Here is a 14,124-nt window from a genome sequence, read left to right on the forward strand (position 1 = left end):
AACCAAGTTCAAAACTCAAGCTTAGAGCCTGCTATAAATGAACTGAGCAGTTTTATTGCAAGAACTAATGCACAGCTACAATTAAAGGACTTTTTATTAAGTCCATACAGTAATACCACAGATGTGAAGTTACTGTTTTGTCTCAGACAGCTGTTAGCTTGAAATTTTTTAATAAAGTCTGTAGGGCAGACATATTCTGAAAGCGGTGGACAAGAGTATATCTTCCACAGCTGCAAGAGGGCCACGGGGGGTCCCATCTATCTTGCAACTTTGCCAATGTGGACATTGTGTTCACTGTCATGGACTCAGCACCACACAGCTCCTGAGTCACGGGAAAGGTCATCTAGACTCTCCCAAACAAGTCTGGGCTGGTACATCAGGTCTAGGTCAAAGCCAAGACTAACACACTGAATAGACCCATCACAAAGTTTTGCCAGGAATCCGAATGAGGCAGTGCTAGGTGCTGGTAATGTCTGGCTCCTTGGATAATATTTGAGGTAAATAATAAATCAAGCAAAGAAGAAAGAAAGCTGCTTACACAGGAGGTCTTAGATTCTTGTATTTGGATAATTGTCTCCAATTAAGGGCACAATTAGGGTCTGGTATGCATATTTTATTTCTGTTTTTAAAAGAGTTTTCATTAAACAGGTTGATTAACGGTGTTCTTTTAAAAGTGAGCTTATAATTGGATTTATTTCATGTTGATGTAGGATATTCTGTAAAAGGCAACACTGTGGAAGCTTTCTGTTACCATCACTTGAAAAGAAAAGTAGGGGCTCCTGTGCTTATTGTGGTGATTACATACTTTTAAGCAACTCATGAGCCTTGTGTTTTGAAGTAGAGTTTTCTGATTAAATGAGCTTTACTAGAAGAAAAAAAAAAACATACCATAGAACTGTTGACTAAAGCATTACTTTTATTAATACATAACTGATAAATAGTGATTCACACCACAGGCATAACCAAATAAATCAATAAATTGTCAGTGTTTTAATTGTAGAGGTTGTGGAAGAGGGTCAAATATATCTATTTTTTTGGTAGTAAAGCTAATCACATAACCTTCGTCTGTTACTTCAGATTTGCTGTATTTTATTTCACCTCCTCTTGTAATTTCTATTCTGTGTTTCAGATGTCAGATTGAACACTAAGTAGTCAGTCTCCATCACAAAGCATCTCTGAATTTCTGTTTTATCTTAGAAAAGTCTTTTTACTAAAATACTGATGGTTGTCTTTGCTGATAATTGGAAGTACGTATTGAATTCCCAGCTTATCATTCCCGATGTCCATTTATTGTGTTCCCAAGGACGGCCGGTGCTTTAGGGATACCATTATCCTTCGACATACAATGACAGTACAGCAGCAGCAACATGAAGCTTATTCAGTGACGTCAGACAAGCACGGGAATAAAAGATAACGCAGAATGACAAAGGAAATGCAGCTGAGGTACAATGTTCAAATGAATCAACTGGCACACATTTTAATATACTGACATATATCTAATTGTTACGTTACCGATGATAAAATGCCTGCTGTATACATTCAATCCATGCAACTGTTCTCTAAACTGTTCCCAATCTCTATTTTTTTTTTCTTCCTGTGGGTATCCCAGCCTTGAATAACCTTTGCACTCAAATTAAAGTCAGCATATCAAAATGATAATATTATTGCATATATGTGCAAATAACAGTTACCACTGCCAGTCGCCAGTGTCACAGAATTTTACAGTATGTCCTCAACATTCATATTATTCAGACATCTGGATCAAAGCTTCCGTTAACAACCTTGTACCTTATCCATGCAATTTTCATCTTAATCCCTAATTAGCTGTGTTAGACGAGTGTTCTCAGTTTTCAGAACTGTAACATTTGCCCATTAGACGTTAACAGTTTTGGCAGAAAATGACACAAAGCACTCTAGAAAGCATCACGGCTCGTCTGCCTCTTTTAAATCACCACAGTATGCTGTGTTTTTAAAAGAAATAGGAATTGACTAATTAAATGCGTTTTGCTTACAGGGAGCATCTCTTGAGATGATAAGCTTGAACAAGAACTGTCATCCTTTGTTCGGGTGAAACCTCACCTACTAGCAGCTGTGGCCTATTAGCGCCGTCCCTCTGTAGCAGTGCACTTTCTAAGATTTCAAAATGGTTTCTCAGCCACCAACAGCCTTTATGCATTTGGGGGTATGAGTTGTAGGAGAGCATAAAGAAAGGAACGCATACGTGTACCGAGAAGCGTTTTGTTGCTGCATTTCTGTAAGCTGCCATCCTGCCGGACCCTCCCATTTGCCCCAAAAGCGGGCTGTAACCTGTCATCTCCAATCACTCGGCCTGGTTAAGAGCTCAACATAAATAACAGTCACAAGCCGACAGCCCCTTGCATTGTCCCTCCGCCACTGAGCATTAGCTTGGAGGGCTCAAACAGTTTATTGGTGCGTGTCTGCTAATAAGCTATGCGTGCTGATAGTTTTCTCTTTTCTTTTGTCTGACCAGAAAATACAATTAAAAGACGATGCTTGTTTTCTACATGGCGTTGGTAATTGTTAATGGAGAACACAGATCACTCCTGTCAGTTATTAGATTATGATGCACTGCTAACAGTAAACTGCCTCTGCCTTTTCTCTATGAATAGCAATGCTTTAGTTACCTTTTGCATTTGTATTTCTTATGAATAAGGCTCTAATTCAAACTGAACGTGTCACTCTACAATGCACACATATACTGGAAAACGCAACACACATCGCTGCCACTGTATTACAAGTACATTAGGCAACTAACATGTTTTTGTTTTTATTTATTTTTTTAACCAAGCTGATTTTATAACAGCAAAAATAGCAGACAAGATTAGAAGTGATTCATCCAGGAACAAAAAGATTACACAGAGAACAACAAAGCCAGCGATATGTTATTAATCGTGACCCCGTAGTTCGATGACTATGTGAGAAATAACATGGTCGGACATAGCTTGTCATTCATTCGGGGTGATTAACCGGAAAACTTAAAATTTGTGTCTGATCTGATTATTTTTATCCCCCTCCCCAAGATGTCACCCAACAAATAATCGGGAAGCACAAGGGGCCCGTAATAATACATATATTATTCGGGAATCGTAGTTCTTGGCCAAAGACAAACTGTAAACACATCTGTAATGTCATCTATAATAATTTAGAAAGATTTTACCTTTATGCAGCTCCAAACAGATGACCACCACCTCAGCTGTTAACAAAAGGTTCGTAAAATGGAATTGAAATTTTATGCCCTCCTGCCACTAAGACAAGATACAAAGCTGGCAGGCCATTGGCCAAGACATGCAGTCACGTGGGCGATGAATCACAACCCCGTGATGCCGTATAGCCCGAAAATACACCCCGAGTTGGACAAGCGCTGCAGCCGATCGAGTCGATGTCGTCATGTTTTGACCACTGCATGGCCAAGTGTTGTCCTCTATATGGGCATAAGACTTGATGAGTGCCCCAGATTAGGGTACCCCTCAGGGTCTGGGGGGGTTGGAGGTGGCAAACGATTGAGATGGGTGCCCGGATATTCCGAGTGACATGTCTGCAAAGCTATCGAACGCTGTTGCTGAGTGCTGTTGTCGCCTCGTTGCTAAAATCTTGTTGTACCGCTTTGATTTTGCGTATTGCACCCTGCAATTCTGACGTGGCATAAAAATGAAGTTGTCTTTAAACAAATTCTCTGTTTCCATGCCTTGGAATTCACATACAATTTAAGTCCAGGATCATACCACAGTACCAATGTTCAATACAGTAGATATATTATTGATAAAACATTGTTGATGCTACCTAAATTTGGTGACTTCTTTTGGCTATGTCCATGCAGTTGGGATTTTATGCTACTGTGTTGATATATGCAAAAAAAATCCTCCAAAAAATGAGTAGCAGTGAGCACTGATTGACTGATAACATGTGCAATTATCATCCAGGTCAGTAAGACACTTCCAGATGTAACCCTTATCTTATTGTGCTTGTGCTGCTTTTATGTCTGTTTGTGTTTAATTTCTCCCCATTCTAAAAGCATTTGCTCCTTTCAATCTCTGGAAGTCATAGATTGTCTTGTGCTGTAACCATCCTGATAGAGACATTGTGCAAAATAGATTCCTACTGTTGGATAGTGGTTTTTTGTGTACAGTTTTTCTAGTACGGTATCCTCAAGTTAGACCCATGAAATAACAGTCTTATGAAAATCTAGTCCACCACTGCAGTACAGATTTTAGATCTCAGACACTACAGTAATCAAATTTTGTCACCCAGTGTTTACTTATTTACGCACAGACAAGTATTTTGTTGTGCACTTTGAAATATGTTTACATCTGTACACCCACTCTGATCTCTTTTCTCTGTTGTCTCGTTCATTAACTAGCATGCCTGTCGTCCACATTTTGCCTTTTTAATTGCTGTTAGCAGTGCTAATTAAGGCTAATGGACATTGCATACAGTTGGAATGAATGTGTTTTGTAGTAAAGGGCACCCATATAAATTTTAGAATAACATCTGTTTACCACAGGACTGCTCACAAAATTAGTTATAAGATCAACTTGAGTGTAATTTTGCAAAGTTCCCTATCTCAGTAATTAAGATTAAGTAGCTAAGTTTAGGTTTATGATTGTGATTAATGTTCATTTAATTTTGCTGCCCTGCTACTGCGTACTTTTTCCTTCTTCACTGGGTCAGTCAGTATCTCTCTGCCTGTACCAGCATTCTCATCATGTTGTCCTCTCGTTCCTCCTCTTTCTTTTTTTTCTTTTTTTCTTTTTTGTTAAATTAGCTACAGACCACTTTACTTGTGGTGACAGCTAAATGGATTGTTCCTTAGAAACTGACTGAACCAGTAAAGAAGAAAAAGTACTACTCCAGCCACAGTGACTAGCACAATAGCTACTTGTGCTAGCCACAATAGCTTAGTTATCATCATATTGACTCAGACGAATTCGGCCACATGAAACTTTCACACTCTGAAAATTAGGCTCTATGTCCCCATGAAGTCATTAAATGCAGACACTACCTGCAGCCTCATGGTTTTGGTAGCTACTTGTGCTAGCCACAATAGCTTAGTTATCATCACTTTGACTCAGACGAATTCGACCACATGAAACTTTCGCACTAAAAAATAGGTTGTAGACTGTAGTAACGTCAATATACAGACACTACCTGCAGCCTCATGGTTTTGGTAGCTACTGTGCTAGCCACAATAGCTTCGTTATCATCACATTGACTCAGATGAATTCGACCACATGAAACTTTGACACTCAAAAATAAGTTGTAGACTGTAGTGACGTCAATATACAGACACTACCTGCAGCCTCATGGTTTTGGTGTCCGTAATAAACACTTTTTTCGTGACGCTATGAGTAAACTGATGTAATATTTTTAAACTAAAATATAACCCTGGAAATAACCCAGTGTTTTTACTTCATGTTCCTCGATCTTATTGTAAGTTACATGGTCCTCTCTCCAAGGACCTCCCAGGTTCAAGTTATTATCTTTTCTTATCGGGTTAATGTGGTATCCAGCTGAACTCTGACCTCCTCAGAAAGGTTGAAAGGGTCAAGTGAGGTAATAATCACAGTGAGATATATCCAGGGATCTTTTTCCACGCACACAAATCATCAGTCTTAAATAGGCATTCTTCTGAAAGCCAGTGTAAAGGGTAGAGTAACAAAAGGGAGGCCAGCGAGAGGTCAGCTTAATCTTAAATACATCATTTTCTCCTGGACATAAGATTATTCTTTCTTAACTTCAAGTTTCTGAAGTATGGCTTGTATCAATTCTAAACAAAATACACCGTTAGTCTGCACGGCCATCCACCTCCACATCTCTACCTGCAGAGGAGAAACATTAAGGTCTATTAAAAACAAAACAGAAGTGCTTTTATCGGATGTAATGTGGCTTTACACTTAAGTGGGACAATTGACTCAACAGGCAATATATTTTCAGTGGATAACAGATGACTTGGCATGGAATCTAATTTGATTTCCACTGTAGCATTTTTCTTCATGACTGCATTTTCAAAGATGAATTGCAGAAATCAAGTGGTTGAGCTTTAAAATGATAGATAATACCAGCAACAGGAACAAAGATAAACTCACGGCAATGTTGAGCCCAAAACAGAATGACTTCCCCAAGAGCTCCAGCCTTTTTTTCCCCCCTTTTTTTAATAGCGCAAATGCCCCTAGCTAGTCTGAACTCTCTAATCACATCCTGCCACCACAAGCCACATACCTATTAGATGTTGTAGATGATGTAAATAGTCTAGTTTTCTTGCATAGTAAGCAGCATATACAGTGACAAGAAAAAATATGACCCTTTGGCATTACCTTGTTTTCTACATTAGGTGAAATGAGATCTGATCTTCCTCTAAAAAAACACAATGTGCTTAAGCTGACAACACAAACAACTCTAGTCTTTTGTGCCTTTATTAACACCTAATAAGCATTTCTGGTGCTAATGGGGGAAATTGTTAGTATTTGAACCCTTGGTTAAAATGACAGCGATGCCTGCAAACAAGCATGTAGCTGATTATCAGATCTGTGCAACAAACAGAAAGAATTTTTGATCATTCTTCTTGCTTTAGCTCAGCCAAATATTAGGATGTACTGATACCAGTAAGGTTGGATGATATAGCTAAAAATGATATCATGAGAAATGTTTAATGTCAGTCAGTTTCAACAACTATTGATCATTTTAATGACCTATTTAAAGTAAAGATAAGGAGAAAATAAGGTTTAATTTGAATCTACCCATCATTACTCTGTTTATCAGGCCCACAGGGGAAAATTTTGAGGTCAACACAATAATGAAGAACACACAAATACATTTACACACATTAAAAAAATAAGGATAAATTGTTACATAGGTGGTGCCATGTCCTCTTTATATCTATAGGTACTGCTGGGTGTTCTACTCCCACAACTTAACTATACTTAAGTGGTCTGTTTTGTGCACCCCACAAAACATTTTCTCAGTTATACTGTAGAGACTCTCATGCAGATATTTCATTATTTATTTCATTTTGGGAGAGCAGTGGTTTCCTCTGTGGTGTCCCATCGTTTCTGTCCTGCCTGTTTGTGATTAGTGAAAATAGTCCCTATTAGTACCTTCCTTAGATGTTGTTGAAATCACACAACGTATAAAATCAGATACTATATCCGCATTAAAAGCAACCATTAAGTGTTTTTAACTTTTGTTCTAAATGGGAGATTTTGGGTGTTGGTGCATACTGGCTCACTGGTACACGGTCATGGCTTACTCGAGCGTAGTGAATGTTATTACACCAAGTTTCCTACCATGATACGTCAAAATATTTGGTGTGATAAAGACTTCTTTTAACATTAGCTTAAATTTATCAGAGAACAGTGTTGGGAGTAACATTAACCAAAATCAACATTTTTGCTTGCTCTGTATATCTATATATATATATATATGTGTGTGTGTGTGTGTGTTTTTTTCTTCTTTTTTTAAATAGGTATGAATAACGTCAGAGCTTCTGGCACTACCATTACTGTTTCCACAGGGTTTTTTTTTTTTTTTCTGGAGCTCAGCTGCACCTTTTTACTGTTTCTTCAGATCAGCTGGTTTGAAACAGAAACTTTCTGGTGAAGAAATGGAGAAAAAAAATGCTTTTAATTCACCGAAATAATCAGTTAAATGACTGTGTTTGCTCTTTTTAATATCCAAATTAAGTCACGTTATGTTGCCAACTCCAAGCAGTAGGTAAACTTTTCAGAATGTTTGACTTTGTGTTATATAACGTTAGGGTTGCAATGCTGACTGACCTGTGAGGCTTTATATCAAAGCACATTACATGCAAGAAGGAAGTAGAAAAACTGCTTTGTCTGGATGTAGTATTATCTAGTGGCTGATAAGTTTGTGTTTAAAACATTCATTTTAGTTCATCACTTTGGGCAGACATATATACCCTGATACTGGGATTTAATTTCGGTAATTGCGTGATTATGGGTGGGTCTCAATAGCCTGTCTGTTAAGGATGGCATCCTTTCATTAAAACTCTGTTAGTATCAAACAATCAAATGTGGCCGTTTCATGCAGCTGTGAAGCTGTGAATAGTCAGGAAAAAAATGAAGTGAAACCAGCTGCAATCTGGCTTGTTGTTTAATTAAAACAGGCCACAGCACAAAGTCTACAGCTGCATTATCTGATCTGAAGTCTAATTTAGATGTTTCTAGCTAGAGACACAAATGATTGTACTTAAAATACTTGATAAGAAATGCAGCTCGGATTCAACTGCATCCAACTAAAGCTACAATATGAAAGCCATGGGCTGCTGTCCTGATGGCTCTCCTTGATATGTATTTTGACAAAAAAAATCAAGGGCAAACCACACCTGTGTTTGATGTCCATCAAAGCATCCATATCCTTTGTTTTCTATGTATGCCACCACTGGCAGCATCTTGATGGGGGTCAGTTTTCAAGTAAAACAGCCTTTTTTTCCCTCCCCATTTCCTTTCAAATTATCACATCCCAGCTGCTGCACCTTGAATACTTTTGCCTTTATGACACATTCAGTCTGGGTTATGTGCGTCATTTAATGACGCACAAGTGGCTTTTGTGGGCTAAACTTGAGTCTGATACACACAAATGTGACCTTGATTACATGTCAGTTTTTTGATCAAATTGAAAATGAACAGATTCCCACATATGTACTTCCTAAGTTAACAAGTATTACAGTCCATGTGAGTAACGTTTTCCCTTTTAACAAATGTAGGAATCATTAATAGTTTAATGTTTAATTACACCGTACACATTTTAATAGCAATAACAAAGCTTGGTTATGACTGAAATTACCTCACGGTGCCCGAGTTCTCTGTAACAGCAGCTGGGATTAAAAGCCTCTGATTAGACATTATCTAAGTATTGACAACGACTGACTAAAGCCTCTGCAGTTCATGTTTTTATTCACCTCAAGTACATTTGTACTTGATCTGATATGATATGATATAATACTATAATACTAGAACTGAGGCTTTTGTGACAAAGTTAATGTCATGTTAACTGTGTGAGCACATGATTTCATGATAGATGAATTTACAGGAGACCCAGATGACTTAAGCAGAGACATTTACTGAGGCTCAACAATGAGGACACTCGAGATGACCAGTTTAAGTCAACACCATGTAATGCCCCCCATTTCTCAAGGTTACCATCGTCACGGGGGTACTACAACCAATGCAAAGCTTATGCCAAGCTTACTTTATGTTCAAATAACGGTAGTCTTCAAGGGGACACAGTACACATCCTTACATGTGCAGGGAAGTCATGTTACGCAATTGTCCCCCAAGGCCTCGCTCTCAAAGCCGTTAAACAGAGGCTCCTTGATATCTTTCTGTTCTTGGGTGAAACAGACAACTAGTACTTGTAAGTGACCTGTTAAAAATCCATTCAAGTTGATAAAACTGACATTATGGCACACTCTTGAATCTGAAACATATATAGTTTTAGAACTAACCAGACAGATAGGCAAGATAAGCTGTTCAACTGGCATGTGGCACGTGGGAAATTCCCTGCAACATGAGAGAGCTAATATTAAGTCTTCAGGATCAGCTCATTAATATTTGACTTAATTACATTCCTACAGAGCAGCTTGTATTGCTCCTTGGCCAGTTCAGGGATAGTGCCAGAGAGGGCCACACTAATAGCAAAATAATGAGGGCAGGACTGCCACTGATATTTTAGAGCTAAAAAAAAGGCTCTGGTAGAACTGTACCTGCTACTGTAGAGGAAGCATCAGTGAGCTGCAGTGAGTGCACACACACTCGGCAAATCCTAGTAAATACTTCCCACACTATTAGTCTTTTTACTGTAGTCTACGAATGCACTTTGCTGATGAATAAGGAAACTCTGTGGGATCAAATGCTGATTTTCTGAACAAGTTCCACAAAAACTCCCATTGTGCCCTCGTCTACTTGTTATATGTAGAGCTGCTCAGTGACCACAACAATTGCACTGAGCAGTAACAATGGTTACACTGATATACATCTACTGTCTATCAATAATGAAGCGTGAAATTGCTGAGAAAGAGTAAAATAAATACCCAGTCTTAGGTTTTTACATGCCTGTCTCAGCACATACCTCTTTGCTTTAGTCTTGTCTACTGCAGTGGATTCATACTGTAGCTGTTACTAATGGGATATAACCCTGTTCAGAATAAGTCAACAAACCAACAGGGATCTTACCGTACTCAGCATGTTTTCTGTTCTCTTTGAATGTCTGATGTTTGAAAGAATCAAAAGTATCGCACATGAAATCAATGGTAATTACATTGTTTGTACGTGAGCACTTAGATCAGCACTATTATTATGTTAATTACCATACTTTAGTCAGTCAAACAAATGGTGTTGTACAGTATAATAAACCATTATTGTTACAATCTGTCATTATGCTACAAGATTATTATTCTGCCAAGTAGAGCTACATAGTGGAGCTTTTGAAAGGAAAATTGTCTGAACCACATATCTACGTTTCTATGAAATCTGTTTTGTGTTTGTTAATCTTTCTGCATGGCATCTGCTCCAGACTCCATAATATGGTCAGAGGTAGCAGAGGCATCGTGTTCCTCCCCTATAGGGTTATGAAAGGAAGCCAGTATCTGCTGACTTAGTCCTATCAGTCCAAAACAGGGCTCTGTACACAGAGCCAGTTTAGATATATATTTTCTCTGAGCATGAATCTACAAAGCATTGCTGCAAGTATTAACTAGTCAAAACACACATACATGTGTATGCACAGGCACGTACGACATGCTCAAAGGATTTGAATACAAACAGGCACACAGACTTATGTAGAAAAACCTGAAAGGAAACTTGTGCACTTTTATTTCATTCTTCCTTCTCACTTTTAAGAGAGCTGAAGCTGGGCAGTATCAGTCACAACACACATGGGTTCCACTGTAGTGTGTGGCAGGCTGACTTGGGTATTATAGTCTGCTGTGTTTAGTTGGTGGCTGAGCACAGCTTGAATTTGTCACACAATTCCATTTGTTATGTTGCAGGTTGACTGTGCATCAGAAAATCAGCTGAGCTGGAACCCTGAGTGGGATTGTGCTAGTGGGAGCAATACTCAATATCACTGCTATATGAGTATATGTACCCTAAATCTGTTTATAGTCTTTCCTTCCCTTGAAGGCACTAGTCTGTAGTATTAGAAATGTCTAGAATGGCAAGGGGTAATAATGTACAGTCGCTGAAAACACATCAGGGGAGTTTGAAGGTGAGAGTTTGCTGATAGAATAGAAAACATGAGTCACATGCCGAGAATGCAGTGAGAGCTGTTTGGGAATAAGAGGTGTTCTGCTCTATACACTGCTGCATACCTTTGCATTTGTCCACCACCATCACTGAAACTAGTGGCTCTCTCTAGTTATTGTTGCTGGGTCTTTGATCCCTGCAGAGTTAATTGACTTAAAATTTGAGTCACATGGATAAATCCCTTAGTGAAGATGGAAAAAAAAGAAAAATGTTTTCTAGTTCAAGGGCTGCCTCATTCGAAAGTCCACATTTCAAGGCTGAATATGATATTACAACCAGCAAGGCCCTTCTGTCCCAGTGGCTTCACCAACTATTGTTGAAATGTATTGCTTTCTTTTGCCTATGGCAGATACAACAGGTATATCCTTGACGGCTCATGAAATCCTTCAGCATATGGAGCCCTGATTCTTTGTTTAATGGTGCATTCAGGCTTTCTCATCACCTACGGAAGTTGAGAACATGGCGTAAGCTAGACCAAGAAAAAGCCACTTCCAGGGTGGTGTAATGAGCTATAAAGATAAATTCCACAATTTATTTCACTTTACTCTTTGTACATTATTTGTCCATCATCTGTTGAAATGGATCACGTTTTATATTGCAAATTGCATATTGGGTAGCATTGACTTTGTGAGAAAGATTTTTTATTTTGTTTTTTAAATTGTGGGTATTTGAGTGAAAGTAGCTAAAATATTTTAATATTTGACTTCTCAAGGTGACCAGAACAGCACAGATGTGTTTTCAATTTTGGTTTGTGCAAAGCTAGACTGTCTCACTTAGGGCAGAGGTGCAGGTTAAGACAACTTGCCTTTAGTCCATTAATCTGTATTTGTACCTGATAGCATTACAAATGTTGATTCATCCAGTTAGATAAACACATTCATTCCAACACCTAAACACCCCGGACGCTTGTTCAGAGTAGGTGTTCAAATGTGCTTCTCTCAGAACATCAAGTACAGCCGTTTGTTTTGTTTTACCTCACTGCTTTGTGTGTATTTATTGAAACATAATGTTAATGTGCTATTTTCAAACCTGTCAGTTGTGCCTTTCCTTGGTGTAGCCCTTAGCCATGGTGAGGTGGCAGAATGTATTAAAATGACAAAGGCTAAAATCTGCCTGAAGGAATTCCTCCTCGCACTCTATGGTGTAAAGTGGTAAAGAGGACTTTCACTGAACAAAGGGCAGCCCAACCTGTTGATAGAAGGCACAATGACATTTTGTAAAATTGTGATGAATCTGAAGGCCTTTCCATGGAATTTGTCTATATGACTGATGTCACCATATCACCGGGGATATTTTGATGGAGTGAGCCAAAAGATATGTAAAAGTTCTCATTGACAGTTGTCAACTTGCAACCTAACTAAATAGATGGACTGCATGCTACAACTGATCTACTCACTTAAGTCTCAAGTTTCTCCTTTTACTGTGGTGCAGAAGGCAAGCATGCCCTCCTAAAAAGGAGTAATTATGTCCCTGGTGAATCGAAGGAACTGTAGCAGCAGGGAGCTGTTTCTGTGTTCGAGGCTGATGACTGGGAGTAACTGCTTTTTCCATTTACTGACATTAAAGAGGCTTTTGGAGATGGGTCAGTCAAGCACCCTGTGCATGACTGTACACAAGACTCAAGGAACAAGAGGTCTGGTATGTTACTAGAGGATGAAAATGTTCTAATAGAGTAATATGTTCAAACGCAGATAGTTCCTCAAGTCACCTGCCACACATTGGAAACCAAGTCAGACATGTTTCTGTCAGTAGGAGTTGCATGTGAGGGTTCCGATGTGGTTCAGCAAGCTAAAACTACTTTGTAAAGTGTTTCTGTAATGATGGACGGGTATATAGAGAGCCCTGTTTAAAAACTACACTTGCTTAACTGAAATTTTATTGAAATAATATTATAAAGAAGAGGTGGTAGAGTATGAATGATGACTGAACATTTGCTTGTTTTCCTGCCAACCAAACAAAATCATATGCTTGAAATGTAGGCCTACATTTATCAACTATCTTTTAGTCTAAAACTTTAAAGCAAGGACACCTGTTAGACATCTTTGTAAAAGAATGGAGTAAATGCCATCAATTCACGTTGGCAGATCTACTAAGTTCTGTAACTCACCAGATTTGCGCTGGGTGTTGTGTTCCCAGGGCATATAGGACACCAGAGCAATGTGGTCTCACACGGACACAGGTCAGTTCATCAGCCTTTGGACTTCCCTTCAGGTTGAAATCCAGCCCATGCTAAAGTCAGCCAAAGAAAAATAGACATAAAGTCAGGTTGCAGCAGAGGGAATAAAAAAAGCTCCCTCATTGTGTACAAAACATCATATCTATTGTGACTGTTGCTTTTTCAGATAATTCCATTGTTTTTACTTCAGACAGGTGTATCACTTCAAATTGCTTTAAAACTACACTGAAGTATACATTATCAGTACATTGATTGATTTTCCTGGTGAAACCTGTGTTTCTGCACAGGATCAATTAATTTGAAGCTAATCGAGCCACTCCCACCACCCACTTTTAATCAGAATAGAACAGTCCATTTGTCATGTTACTCATAGTGTGTGCAAGAAATGACAATGAGAAGGTGTTTCTGACCGAAGAGGGATCCCAAAAGTCTCCTAGGTTTTTTCTTCCAGGTCATGTGACCTGTGGCAATCAGCCTTCCAGCAGAATGGGGTGACTGGACGTCTGGCCGATAGATCTAAACAGATCAGAGTTAAAACATGAACGCAGGGCAAACGGTCGTGGTTAGTTGGACCGGGTCTGTTTGTAATTGGGTATTGACTCAAACTGAGCCAAACGTGGGGATCTAAAAGTATAACACAACATATGTAAACATGCATTCAAAATGAGT

General features: G+C 38.8%; 1 protein-coding gene across 1 annotated transcript in view; it reads right to left on the minus strand.

Moving 5' to 3' along the window:
- Window positions 1–13,467, minus strand: part of LOC103374015 (poly(rC)-binding protein 3) — a 44,566-nt gene extending 31,099 nt beyond the window's left edge. The window contains exon 1 of the mRNA XM_008304029.1: window positions 13,387–13,467. The gene's annotated coding sequence lies outside the window, so the exon portion shown is untranslated. The remainder of the gene's footprint in view (window positions 1–13,386) is intronic.
- Window positions 13,468–14,124: the final 657 nt, after the last annotated feature.

The sequence above is a fragment of the Stegastes partitus genome, unplaced genomic scaffold, assembly GCF_000690725.1.
Source record: "Stegastes partitus isolate 25-593 unplaced genomic scaffold, Stegastes_partitus-1.0.2 Scaffold2120, whole genome shotgun sequence".
NCBI lineage: Eukaryota > Metazoa > Chordata > Actinopteri > Pomacentridae > Stegastes > Stegastes partitus.